The 12,412-nt window shown below is 39.2% G+C and overlaps 1 long non-coding RNA gene across 1 annotated transcript in view; it reads left to right on the top strand.

Moving 5' to 3' along the window:
• Positions 1-11,565, top strand: part of LOC139675121 (uncharacterized) — a 34,983-nt gene extending 23,418 nt beyond the window's left edge. Inside the window, exon 6 of the long non-coding RNA XR_011698435.1 lies at positions 10,524-11,565. This is a non-coding gene — a long non-coding RNA (uncharacterized lncRNA). The remainder of the gene's footprint in view (positions 1-10,523) is intronic.
• The last annotated feature ends 847 nt before the right edge of the window (positions 11,566-12,412 follow it).

The following is a 12,412-nucleotide window of genomic DNA, read 5'->3' as shown; positions in this document are numbered from 1 at the left end:
GAAAGCACAGTCACTGAGTGGGCTGGAATACAATTTATACTACATGCAGTAGTTAAAAAAACTGCAAAAATGGGTGTAACCCTGGGCTGTGGTACAACTGGCCTTTCAGCCCCCACTTGAGATCAGGCCATCCCAGGGGAAAACTGTGGTTTGGAATAAAAGCACGCATTTAATTTCACTCGGAGAACTTATTGGAGTTGGCACTTCAAGAAAGAAGCTGAAGTATATTTTTTGTCATGATTAGTGGCCCCCTCACCACTACGTTTGATTATGTTGGAAGTGGAAAAGTTAAATTCTTATAAAATGATGATTTACAGTCCATGATTATCCAGGTAGGGCGCGTGGATTGTGCCAGCTTGGTCATGGGACTCCAATCTCATCCTATTTCATTGCTGTGAGAAAATAAAACTAGAATGTAAAAAAGCTGAAAACACATCCTCTGATTGCTCAGGGAATTTTCTTACTCATACGTTATCTTTCCTAGTAGTTTCAGTTATTTTGTCTCCACTAAAACCCAAAGCAAAACACTGTCCTGACACTTTCCCCTTGATTTTGGATCCACAGCGGCCGCATTTATTTTTAACTCATGTCGTTTTTTCCCCCTATGGTTATGCAAATCCTCGGAATAGGGGGCAAGGGGAAGAGCTAATTTTAAAGCAAGTAAATTCCAGAGGAAGGTTTGTTAAGTTGCTCTTAGCAGGACTGTCCTGGGTGCTGTTATAGAGATGTGGCCACCTCCAAATAGCACAGGGGGAGGTGCCAAGTAGGGAGGTTGAATATTTTCCTTGTAGACACATAACTTTGCCCACAGGATTGAAGTCTTTTGCCTTAATGCTCTGCTAAGCTTCTCTGGAAGTACAAAGCTGTGTCTTAGGAAGCACACATTAGGGAAATGTATCTACATATGATCTGCCACTGGATAAAACCTCTGCGTGGAAAGGATTTGGTGGTGGGTGAAGTGTGGGGCTCATGAGAAAGATCTTAGAGAAAATAAGGGTCATCAACATTTCATTGCTTCTTGCAGCAATCTTTTCCTGTTTTGGAGAGAACTTGTTGTATTTTGATACACCTTTTTTTCTTCTTTTTTGGTTTTTTTTTTTCATTCTCCCTTTTCCTCTGTTGAGGAAATTATTTGAAATAGCAAAATCTATTTTGTTTTAAATTTTAGTTCCTTTCCCTACCCTTCACTTCTCCCCTAATACAACAACTTTTCCTTAAACATATGCTTAAACTCTAATGTAAAGTAGTAGATATTTAATGGATTGCCAGGCTAAATATCCAGCAGGAGTAACACTGGAATCTGCTTTGTGAGCAAACATCTGCTTTGTGAGTGTGTGTGTGTGTGTATGTACGACTTACAGAATCAGAGAATATGAATCATTTAGGTTGGAAAGGACCTCCAAGACATTGAGTCCACCCTGTGACTAATGCCCACCTTGTCAACTAGGACATAGCACTAAATGCCATCCCCAGTCATTCCTTGAACATGTCCAGGAATGGTCACTCCAGCTCTTGACACCCTTTCAGTGAAGAAATTCTTCCAGTGTCCAACCTGAACCTCTCTGGCCCATCTTGAGGCCATTTTCTCTTGTCCTGTAGCTACAGACTGTTTGGGATGTTTTACAAAACAAGTTGAAGATATTCAGAGTATATGGCACATGCAACAGCCTCCTGCCAGCACTTTTATTCTGTGTGCTGGGTTAGTCAATGCAATTTGTGGTCAATGTTTGGAATCACATTCAGCTCCTGTATGCTCTTCCTTTGAGTACCATTGCACTGCTCATTACTGCAACGAATTAACCACAGTCACTAATCCTCTGTGGGGCCCAAAGTTTCTGTATCCAGCAACACATGAGCCACTCCTTGCATGATGTGTCAAGGGGCTGTAAGTGCATCCTCAAATGCTGCTTCAACTAGGATGAGTTTAAACATCCATTTAGGCTTCCCTCTCTTTTGGGGATGAGAAGATGAGGATGTGAATATTTATGGAAATAAAGTCCTTTAGGTGCAAGGTCCTAGGTTTGGAAAACTTGGCCATAAAATATATGTAGTCAGAGTGCTTGTGGTTATATAAGATAACAAAACTCACAAATAATTTAGATTAATCTCTCGAGTTTCTACAGGGGCATACTGTCTTCACATTCATGACGCCTGATTAGGCTGTGTATGAATTTATATCCCAGTTTCACAACCCAGTAAACCTACACACTTTTAAAATGGCTGACAAGGGCTACAGGGTATACAGTATAAATTCAGTCTCCTCCTTTCATGAAGCTTCACATGGATGCCTGACCCTCCTTGGAAAGAGCCAAGTGCCCCATGTCATTCTGCAACTGAACTGCCCATCTGAATGCCAAAATAAGTAGAATAAATTATTTGCTTCAGATATGCACTCTAGTGCTCTCAATCTCAATGTTCTTTTTCACACATTCAGTTCATTTGTGAATTCTCTGGAAGTCAAGTTTTTTGTTCAAACTTTTAGGCTCCTTGTGATCTGGCAGAAGCGAGAGCACATTGAGCCTCAGACGTAATCAGAAAATGCCATGTGAAAATGAGGAGTGCTGGGAGCAGCATCTTTGTTAAATTCCAGCCACACTGAACTCATTCCTTGCTGCTCGAGCACTGCGCTCTCAGGCCCTCGGTCTCTGTGTGCAGTCTGAATTGATTTCTGAGCCCAGCTAAGGGAAAGAGTTAAGCTTGTTCTCCCCTTCTCGTTGGCAGAAAGTTTGCAGTTTAAAATTACATACTGACTCTGGTGTAGAGACACAAGAAATTATAGAGCAGACACTGTCCAGGACAACGTATAATTTAAAATGTACTAAAGAATGTATACCACATGGCAAAGTAAGTGAAGTGCTTCTTCAAATATAAGTGTTTTGCATAGAAAGGCTGTAATTATCCACTCCTAGGGAAATGTTTGCATTCATTCTAAATCAATATTTACTATTCATCTCTTGTGTTCAACAAAACAAGGATTTAACATTTTTTTGTTTTAATGAGGTACTAAGACTACAATAATACTACAATGTAATTGTCTTGATACAGAATATCGCTAAATTGTGCTGCTATTTTGGGAGCAAAGAGTTTTTTAAAAGGAAGGGTATCCCTATTTGTGAAATGTTACTGCAGTAACACAATTCAAACTCAGCCAAGCAGGGAGACCCACCAGTTCCAAAGAGCTGTTAAGCTGCCTCTCTGTTAAGGCCCTTAACTGGGATCATTCGGGTGAGTCCTCTGTCTCCCCCTGAAAGTATCAACCTCTCTATAATGATTCCTTTTCAGCTGGCATCTCAACAACCACAACAACGATGCGATTTCTTTTTCTGGTTTTAAGCTTGGGGTTTTTTTCCCCCCCTCCCAGCATCTTTCAGAGAGGCAGCGGGAGCCGAGGGCGGGCGGTAATTGGGCTGCAACCATCTCCACATGCTGGTTCAAACCTGTTGATGCAAATGTTTCCTGAACTTCACCCTCCTGGGAAAATGTGGGGGGGGGTGAAGGGGGGGGGGTGCTTTGCAGGATGATATCAGAGCTCTCTCCTTCATCTTTTGCAAGGAACTAATCTACCTGTAAAAAGTTTGATGTGATACTTGGGGAAGACATAGCAGAGGAAAAAGCCCTAAAATTGCATAGGAAAGTCCCTGCCTGTAGTGGTGGGATTGGAACTAGATGATTTTTAAATCCCTTCCAACCCAACCCATTCTGTGATTCTATGATTCTTGCAGCAGGATTTTGGTGGAATGAGAGCATCTGAGAAGGATCAGAGTTCCTGGGAGGAACAGCACATTTAATCACAGCCTGTGGCACTGCTATTCTGTGGTTAGGAGGATGTCCTTGCACCAAGTATCCCTCTCTTTGAATTTACCTGGCATGTCTTAAGAAGTAATTCTCAAACTTCTCTGACTTCAAAAAAAACCCCAACGAGCATTTTTGGCACTGCTGTGGCTCCATGTGAATCAAATCAGATAACTGGAAACACTTTAGTTGGAAAATCCTTTAAAATCCTTTTCTTTAATCTCTACTTTTTATTCTTAGACACTGCCCACCATATTCCAGGCTCTGGCCTATCCTTCCCAACAATAAATGCTTTCACTTCTGCTACTAAATTCACTGTACAAGCACAGACTAGAATGGATTTCAATCTCAGACTGTCCTGTATTTTTTTCCAACAAGTCTGAAGTCATTCTTGTCCTCTTAGAAAATCATGCACATAAATAGGGTCAATAGCCCTGAGAGAAGAGCAGTCTCTTTCCCCAGTAAATGTTATTGTAATTGGTGTTTTAATTCTCCAGATATCACTCTCAGTGTAGTGGGTAACAAAAGGCTGTGTAGTGCCTAATCTTTCAGCAGTGATCCAGGGGAAAAGCAGAAGGTTAAGAGCAAGTTCCTAAAGTCTGTAAAATCAATGGGACACTAGAAAGGGAACTGAAGTGTACCAGAAGGGACCTCTTGAGGGTCATTAAAAAAAGCAGAAACTGATTATGAACAGAACTTTTACCCGTAGAACTGGAGGGGGCCAGCAAAACCATTCTGCTGCACTCCAGTTAAATGTCTAATAGTGGAGACATTTTCTACACAGCCCATAAAGGATAATGAGGACGCCTTTGATAGCTTTCAAGAAAGTTGTTCTTCTCAGTGTTCGCAAAAACATGATCTGAGCGTGCAGTCTCAGCACATACAGCCTGTGGTGATCGTAGATAGATGGTGAAAGGGAAGATGGCAATCCAAAACTCTGCATTTTAATTCTGAAATAGGGCCTATATACTACATGTGAGAAAAATTGCATTGACATGACAACATGATGCAAACTGAGGCAGTGATGAAGATTGGTGTTGTGTCTATTGGTTTGGTACTTCCCCCTGCTGCAAGGAGGGCTGTGAGGAGAGGTGGCAAAATTGGGTGATATTGCACATATTAAGTTGTATTCATGTATCTCTTCTTCCAGAATAAATAGGCTTTGTCCTAAAGCTTGTTGAAATCAACCATCTCAGGTTTGGGTTAGAACCTAAGAGCTTTCTGCTCAGTTTCTGTATTTGGAAAGCAACCCATGACAGTGGGAATTGGGATGTTTGTTCTCCTCCTCTCTCTGACCCTCATCCTCTGTGAGATTCTGGGTGAGTCACAGTCTTGCTGTGATTCATTTTCCCAAAGAAGAGAATTAGTACAATCCGACTTGCATATCTTACTGATGTACTCTAAGAATGATTTGTAAAAAAAAAAAAAATGATGCCAGTGGAATTGTGTTTGAGAACCTAAGGGTGTTACTGGTCACCTTAAAAAAGTAGGGAGCTGGTTCATAGGGAGCAGATTCTGTTTTGCTTTTAGAATATGGGCTAGTTCTGTTGGGGAAAAATACCAGAAACCTTTCTAGTAAAAATTAACTTTGAGTACTTTTTACTTCAGAGGAGAAAAACATTTTCTCCAGAAACAGACGTTTTCAGGGATGAACTGAATGTGAGTCAGTGTAACAGTGGTAAAGCCAAATTGTGCAACTTTTGTGTCATTGCCCTGTGATTCCAGCTATCTTTAATTAATAGAAAAAAATGCAGGAAATTCAGGTGGAAGGAATGCATGGAAATTGAAGTCAAAGAAAAATATTCATTGTGGCCTTGGCAAAGTGAGTTTTCTAAGCTGAAGTAGCTTTTAAGCCATTAGCATCTGCTGTGTGCAATTAGGGAGTGACACGCAGCCCCAGATGGAGGTTCCAGCAGCCAGTGGCCATCTGGATTTCGGTCTTTATCAAGGGTACACTCAGTTCTGGAGTTCACCTGGCCCATGAAACAGCCTTCCCCTGCCCCACATTGCACAGTCAACCTTGAGTCATTGGTGGGGAAAACAGTGAGACAATTTCTCCAGGTCTCTCAGGTCCAAAGGTTTCTGAAGTTACTGGAAAGATCATGACTGGAGATGTTGAGCTCTGAATTGATGCACTGCCCCCAGTTTTCCAAAGTGAGGTAAGTTATTCAGATAAAATGCACCTTTGAGCTGTAAGTGACTCAATATACACCAATCTCAGTTGGGACATATGGCTTGGGAGCCAGAGCAGCTGAAATTACACAAAGAATGTCAGCTCTTGAAGGGGACAATTTTGTCAACAGGTTTTTGTATTAAAAAAAAATGCAATTAAGTTTTCCTTAGAAGTTCTGAAAGATATCAGACCCAACCACAGGGACTAATTCTCTGAAGTGAAGCAATCTAGTTTTAAAAGTAAAACTATAGTTTAGTTTGTGAAATTCGAAGAATAAAAATCAAAACCAACTGACAAACAGTTTCTGAGTTCTCTGTATCTAAAAATGGGACAACCTCATTTATTCTATTTAAAAATTGTGTACCCATAATGCTTGTATGGCAAGTTCAGCATGATGGAAATGAAAATGGTTGAGGTATAAACCCTTGGAAAACAGGGTTTATAATGGAAACAGTAATTGACTCTCAACTACCGCATCAAAAATACAATACTATAATACAAAGCCTTGCTCCTGGGATCCCAGCTCTGCTTCTAACCTCAGGTTGGCAGACAAACACCTCACCACAAAGCTAACTAATGTTTATAGGTTTGGGGTTTTTTATTGTTAGTTGTTCTTTTTTTCTTGCAAAAGGAACATGGCAAGTGAAGGAAATTTATAGGAGCAAAGCAGAGTTGGCCAACAGTTCAAAAGTTCTCTCTTGTAAGCTTTTGATACTTTTGCCAATCACTGGTTCTCTCTCAGCACCTAAAACTAAGAGGAGATGCCATGCTTCTCCTCTGGATGAACACTCTAGTTTGGCTGATGATTTTATTCATGAATCCTTCATCTCAACTTTACAAATAGTTTACTGTTCCATCAAAGGTCAGAAATTTGATTATCCTGAATGGGGAAGAAAAAAGGCCAATATCTTTACAGCTGTTGACTTCCCTTTCTCTGCATGACTCTTACAGAGAAGAGAGGCAAAGGCAAATCTTCCACTGAGCTCATTAAGGATGCTTCCCAAAGCCATTGCCCATTCAGAGCCAGGGGGCTACTTTTGCTGCCAGTTATGGTTCCCATGACATCTTGTCATTTTGGCTTATATAGAAAGTACCAATCGTAGCTGAAATTCTCATTAGAGGTGGTGAAATGAGGAAGATCAGGAAGTTCATCAAGGGAGAACTACCACTCAGCCATGTGTGGACATGTGAAATAAAACTGAATACCATGAGATTTGTGTGACTTAAAAAAAAAAAAAAAAAGAAAGAAAGAAAAAAGAAGAATTTACTGTGGTGATTGAGCTTGCAGAACTTTGAAAGTTCTTGCTGTTTTGTGCAGCATTAGGTTTTTAGGTTTGTGTTTTCATAGGTATTGAAGAAAAGGACACACAGCAGAAGTGTTTTCAGTCCATAAATGGTCTTCTTTCAGCTACAGATTGAAATAAAAGTAAATACTTCAGTTTTCTTTAGGTATTGGAGATGATATAGAGCCATATAGAGCTTGGTGAAGCTGCACCTTCACCTCTGCCAGCTTTGCAATGGTTGTAGTGATGGTTGCACTGACCGAGCAACTCAAAGCTTCATTGATGATCCCTGTTGGCAATATTCAAATCCAAGAAAATAGGTCGTGTCTGTTCCACCAGTACAATTTGCTTATTCTTAGGCAAGTTTCCCAGTAATGGTCCCATGGGCACTGTTTTTTTCTTACCTTTAACCACTGAACACCTTTCAGTGTAAACTGTCCTATTGATGTCAGTGTAAAGAGAACCTGGAACCTAAGAGAGAATATTGTTGTTAAATCTCTTTTTCCTGGAATAGAAAATATTTACCTTTACTGGCATCCATGTCTTTATTCCAATGTTTCTCCATGTGAAATTGATTGGGAAATTGCCAGTACAAATAACAACTAAACACTCCAAGAATTGGCCCTTTACGATGAGTGATTTATGATTTATGCTTTAAACTATATAAGCTGTGTATTTCTATTTGGGTTTTGAAAAACAAGCCAGGAAAAGGCAACAATAGCTTAGCAAAAAAAAAAAAAAAAACAAACAAAAAACCAAAAAAACCCCCCAAAAATGTATACAGTCCTGGAATGCCAGTACAGTCTTTGGCAAAGGATCAAATAGTGATAAGGCTCAACTCTGTAGGGATATTAACATTTTTTAAAGCAATCAATGCAAAATAAATGAGAGAATGTATGTTTAAATTATAAAAAAAGTGCAACATGAATATGCATTTTGTAGTTAACTGCTCCCTATTGTTTTGGGCACTTGTCCTGCTTTAGTACAAATTTTGAGGAGGAAAATCCTGACTGGAGCACAAGTTACATTTCAAGTCCTATTTTAGGTGGTTTGCAATCATGGATTTCCCTATTTTTCTTATTGTTTTTCTTTGATTTGCTTTTTTAAGGGTATTATCCAACTCAGCTTGGCACGGTTCAAGTGCACAACTACAACCTTTTCCATGACCCAAAAGTCAGTGCCACTCTGTGGGTTGGCAGTTTGCAAATAAAACATATCCTTAATGAAGTGTGGAAGCTCCTGTTCTTTTCCTTCCTCAGGAGACGTGCCTTAATCTCTGGCTCAGAGCCTTGTCAAATGCTGCAGTAAAGAACTGGCAAGCTCAATGCTGCTAATGGATTGAAACCTCCACCAGGTTGTTCATTTCTAGAGGGTTTATTTGCTCCTTCCTTTCCCCCCCCACCCCCCCCTCAATACTGCAGCAACTAAAGCATCACTCCAGTCCTCAGTCTTCTATAATGATTGGTTGGGGACTTCAGTGACAGCTCTACAATACACGTAAGAGAAATTTAAATTATGCCACTAAAATGTACCAAGGATTTGGTTGCTTATGTAGGTCAATTATTAAGGGAAAAAATAAGATTAAAACCAGGGGGTTGTTCTGCGTATTTGAAGTTATTCCTGAAGATATAAAATTGTGGTATTTATGCTTACAACTTGTGACAGGTTCTCTAAGTCACGGGAATTTTGTCTCTCCTATAGTAGCAGCTGAAAATGTTTGGATTTTTCTCTTTTCCTTTCTTTTTTATGTTTATTTTTTTCTACAAAAGTGACCACAAACCAGTGAAACTTATTTGAATACTTTAAAAAATACTAAAAATGTCATACTAAAAATTATTACAGTCTTTTTTTTTTTTTTTTAAGGATGTGTGTGACTAATATTGTGATAAGGGTTGCTTTCGCTAGTTCTGGCATAAATTGAGAAAATTCTTTTTTTTCCAAAATTTGCATTATTTTTTTTATTTTTTTCTTATCATGTGGGTATGTTATGTGATCTCAGATAATTTTTCTAAAATTGCTTGGTATTATATGGCTGAAGAAAATAATACCTCAGAATTTACCTCTTCACTGAGTCATTTTGAGAGGGGTCCAGGCAACCTGGTCAGGGTGCAAAATGCAAAGCACATTTTCCACATGGTTTGCAATAACCTGTATTGCAACCTGTTGTTCAGAGCTTAAGAACTTTTACATTAAAAGAAAAAAAAAGGGAAAAAGCAATTATCCAATCCCTCGTGCTAGGGGCAGGAATTTGTAGTGTTCCTTTAGTCTCTGTTAACCTGGTTCTGTCACTGTCAATAACTCTGTGACATCCTGGGAGGAGGGAAAACTGTGGGATGCTGGGTAGCTGGGTGCTAAAATGGTATCAAATAATGTATGTGAGGTAGCAACATGTGCTTTTTGTCATTGTGCCTGTGCTTGTTTGAACCACAGGGACTCCTTGAGGGGGAGTAGGATCCCCTCAATTCTGCTGTGGATGAAGGGATGAAAAGGGAGGTTTTCGTATTGCTGCTTATTTAGGTTGATGATGTAGCACGTTACTGGAGGGACCTTGGTGTGATTTATCTCCTGAGCAGATGGGAAGTCAGGTTCTTCCAAAAATGTTTTTGCAGATCATAAAGGTTGGAAAAATCCCCTAAGACCATCAAGTCCAAAAGTTCCCTCAGCACAGTCAAGGTCACCACTAACCCATGTCCCCAAGTGCCACATCCACACAGTTTTTAAATCCCTCCAGGAATGGGGACTCCACCACTGCCCAGCCAGGCTGTTCCAATGTCCACAAGGATTGAATGCAGTATGTATTGCTGATGTTCTCCATAAAGTTCCTGTGCATCTATGGAAACAACTGAAATACTGGAATCAGTGCTCTTTTTGAATATATTTCCATCAGTAAGGAATTTATAAGACCTGTGACAGCCTCATGTCTCCTTATTTCTGACCCCTTTAGAGGATTTCATCAAGGAAAGTGTGTGAACAGAGTCCATCTGTGCACCATCACACATAGATGGTCTAGAACCTCTGGAGCATCTCAGCAGCTGCCTGTGCTGCAAGTTGCTTAAAAGTACTTTAAAGCTGCCTGCTGGAAGAAATGGAGTCTGTAAAGAGAACAGTTATATTTAGGAAGGGAAATAGTGTATATATATATAGGGGTCGACCGAACTGTGAAGTCTGGTGTCAGTTCAGTGAGTTTCTGGAAGAGGAAAAAAGAAAAAGAAAACCTGTAATGTTTGGTTGTGTTCTTAGAAGATTTAATTTTCCATTAAAAATTGTCTTTCTAGAATTCCTTAAAAGAAGACTGAAAGGATGCCAGAGATCTGGGGAGGAAAAGGAAATTCATGGAGGAGATCCGATGCTGAGAAGAGCTCAAACTCAGAAACAGTGGGAGCTGCCTGGAGTAGAAAAGTGGAAAAGACACGAGTGGAGAGACTAAAACCTGTTTCTTAAAGTTGTGCAAGGGTGGACTAAAGAGTTTAACATGAAGTGAGAGGAGAGGACTTAAGGAGCTGCTAGAATGTGGCTGCATAGTTTTCCTGCTGGATTTTGGGTGAATGACTCTAGACTTCATAGTGCAGTCTGTGGATCACATTCCAGTGAAGGGAATCCTCATGGAGTTATTCTCCTCTGCCTGCACAGACCTTGATTAGTGGTAAAGGCCCAAAGTGGCTAAGACACGTATTAATGTAAGGCCTCCAGTTGTAAATCAATATTTGAGATAAATGGTTTTAACTGTTCATTATGGAAACTTCATTCTGAGAATAATTATAAGTCTAAAAGTGAAAGTGAGATTTAATTCCTGTGTTGATCTGTGCAGATTTGGCAAGCAGCACACATACTTAATCAGTCACACGGTGGCTTCCGTGCTTAAGATGGAGCTTGCAGTTTGTTTGTTCTGAGAAATGCAGTATATTCATTCATCATGTTTATTCAAATTAGGGCATCTGAGGAGGAATGACAACCTTATTCTGCAGCATTATCTGTTGCGGTTTAAGGGATGCACCTGCCGATAGGAAAATCAGGGAATGTGGTGATGGCATCTGTAAAAGGAGTTCAGCAGCTCAGGGTTACCCTGTGAAAAATAACAAAGCAGAATCTCCCATGACTGTCTTGTCCACAGCAGCCAGCATTTGTACCTTTACATTTCTTCTTTATAACAATTATGTTTATGTCACCAAATGAGAACTTTCTTTGTCAGCATTGGTAACTTGGGCTGTATCAGAGTTACACTACGAAGCACTTTCATAATTGCTGCAGAGTTATTATTGATATTCTTTCATTTTTCTTGAGAAATAACAAAGTTTTGTTATTCACTCTGCTTTTTTCCTGGATGACTTAGAGCTGCATGAATTTCTCTTACTGAATTTTTTTTACTGAATTTCTTTACAATAAAATAAATCTTTCCTACTGAATTTCTTTACATTTTCTTAAGGTACTTTACCTCTTATAAAGCATGATTACTAATTGAGTAGCACATGCACTATCTGTAGGAATATTTATTGTTTTTTTCATATTCTTATAGAGGTCCCATTACCAGTTTCTCCTCCTCCTCTTTGGAATTAAAAAAATAGAAAGAACAATAACAATCTTGCTGGTTTTCTCTCTTCCAAGTAGGTAGAAGAAAATTACTTGATTAGATTATAGGGTTTGTGTATGTGTTTAAAGAATTTATTGTAAGAAATCTATATTAGAGCCAAAATGATTAATGGTAATTAATGTTCCCACATTTAATAACAAAAGAATTAATAGTGAGCAGCCACTTGCCATAAAGTGTTTCCTTGACATTTCTTCCTAAAAATAAAAATTCTAAGCATGCCACATAGATTTTTAGGAAAGAACAAAGGGAAATATTAGGCAAGGAAACATCTCACTGTAATTTAAACCATTATTTTTCTGACAGCTTTTTATCTCCTGTCTGGAAGAAATAAGCATATTAAATTTTTTATTAAAATAGTTAGGTTTAGTGAGAGGACTTTTTTCCCAGTGCAATAATAAATATTTATTTCTGCCAGAAACAAAGAAGTTTTTCTACAAGGTTTTTACTGATGTTTAGCCAAAGGTAGAAATCTCTTAACCTCATAAATACAGCTCTTATGCACTTGTTTTCTCTTTTTCAGTGCAAATTTTGATGTATAAATAACATTCCTATAGATTCCAGGTCATCCACTGGTAT

This window comes from Pithys albifrons, chromosome 8 (assembly GCF_047495875.1).
Source record: "Pithys albifrons albifrons isolate INPA30051 chromosome 8, PitAlb_v1, whole genome shotgun sequence".
Taxonomy (NCBI): Eukaryota; Metazoa; Chordata; class Aves; order Passeriformes; family Thamnophilidae; genus Pithys; species Pithys albifrons.
This window is presented reverse-complemented; position numbering and strand designations above follow the sequence as displayed.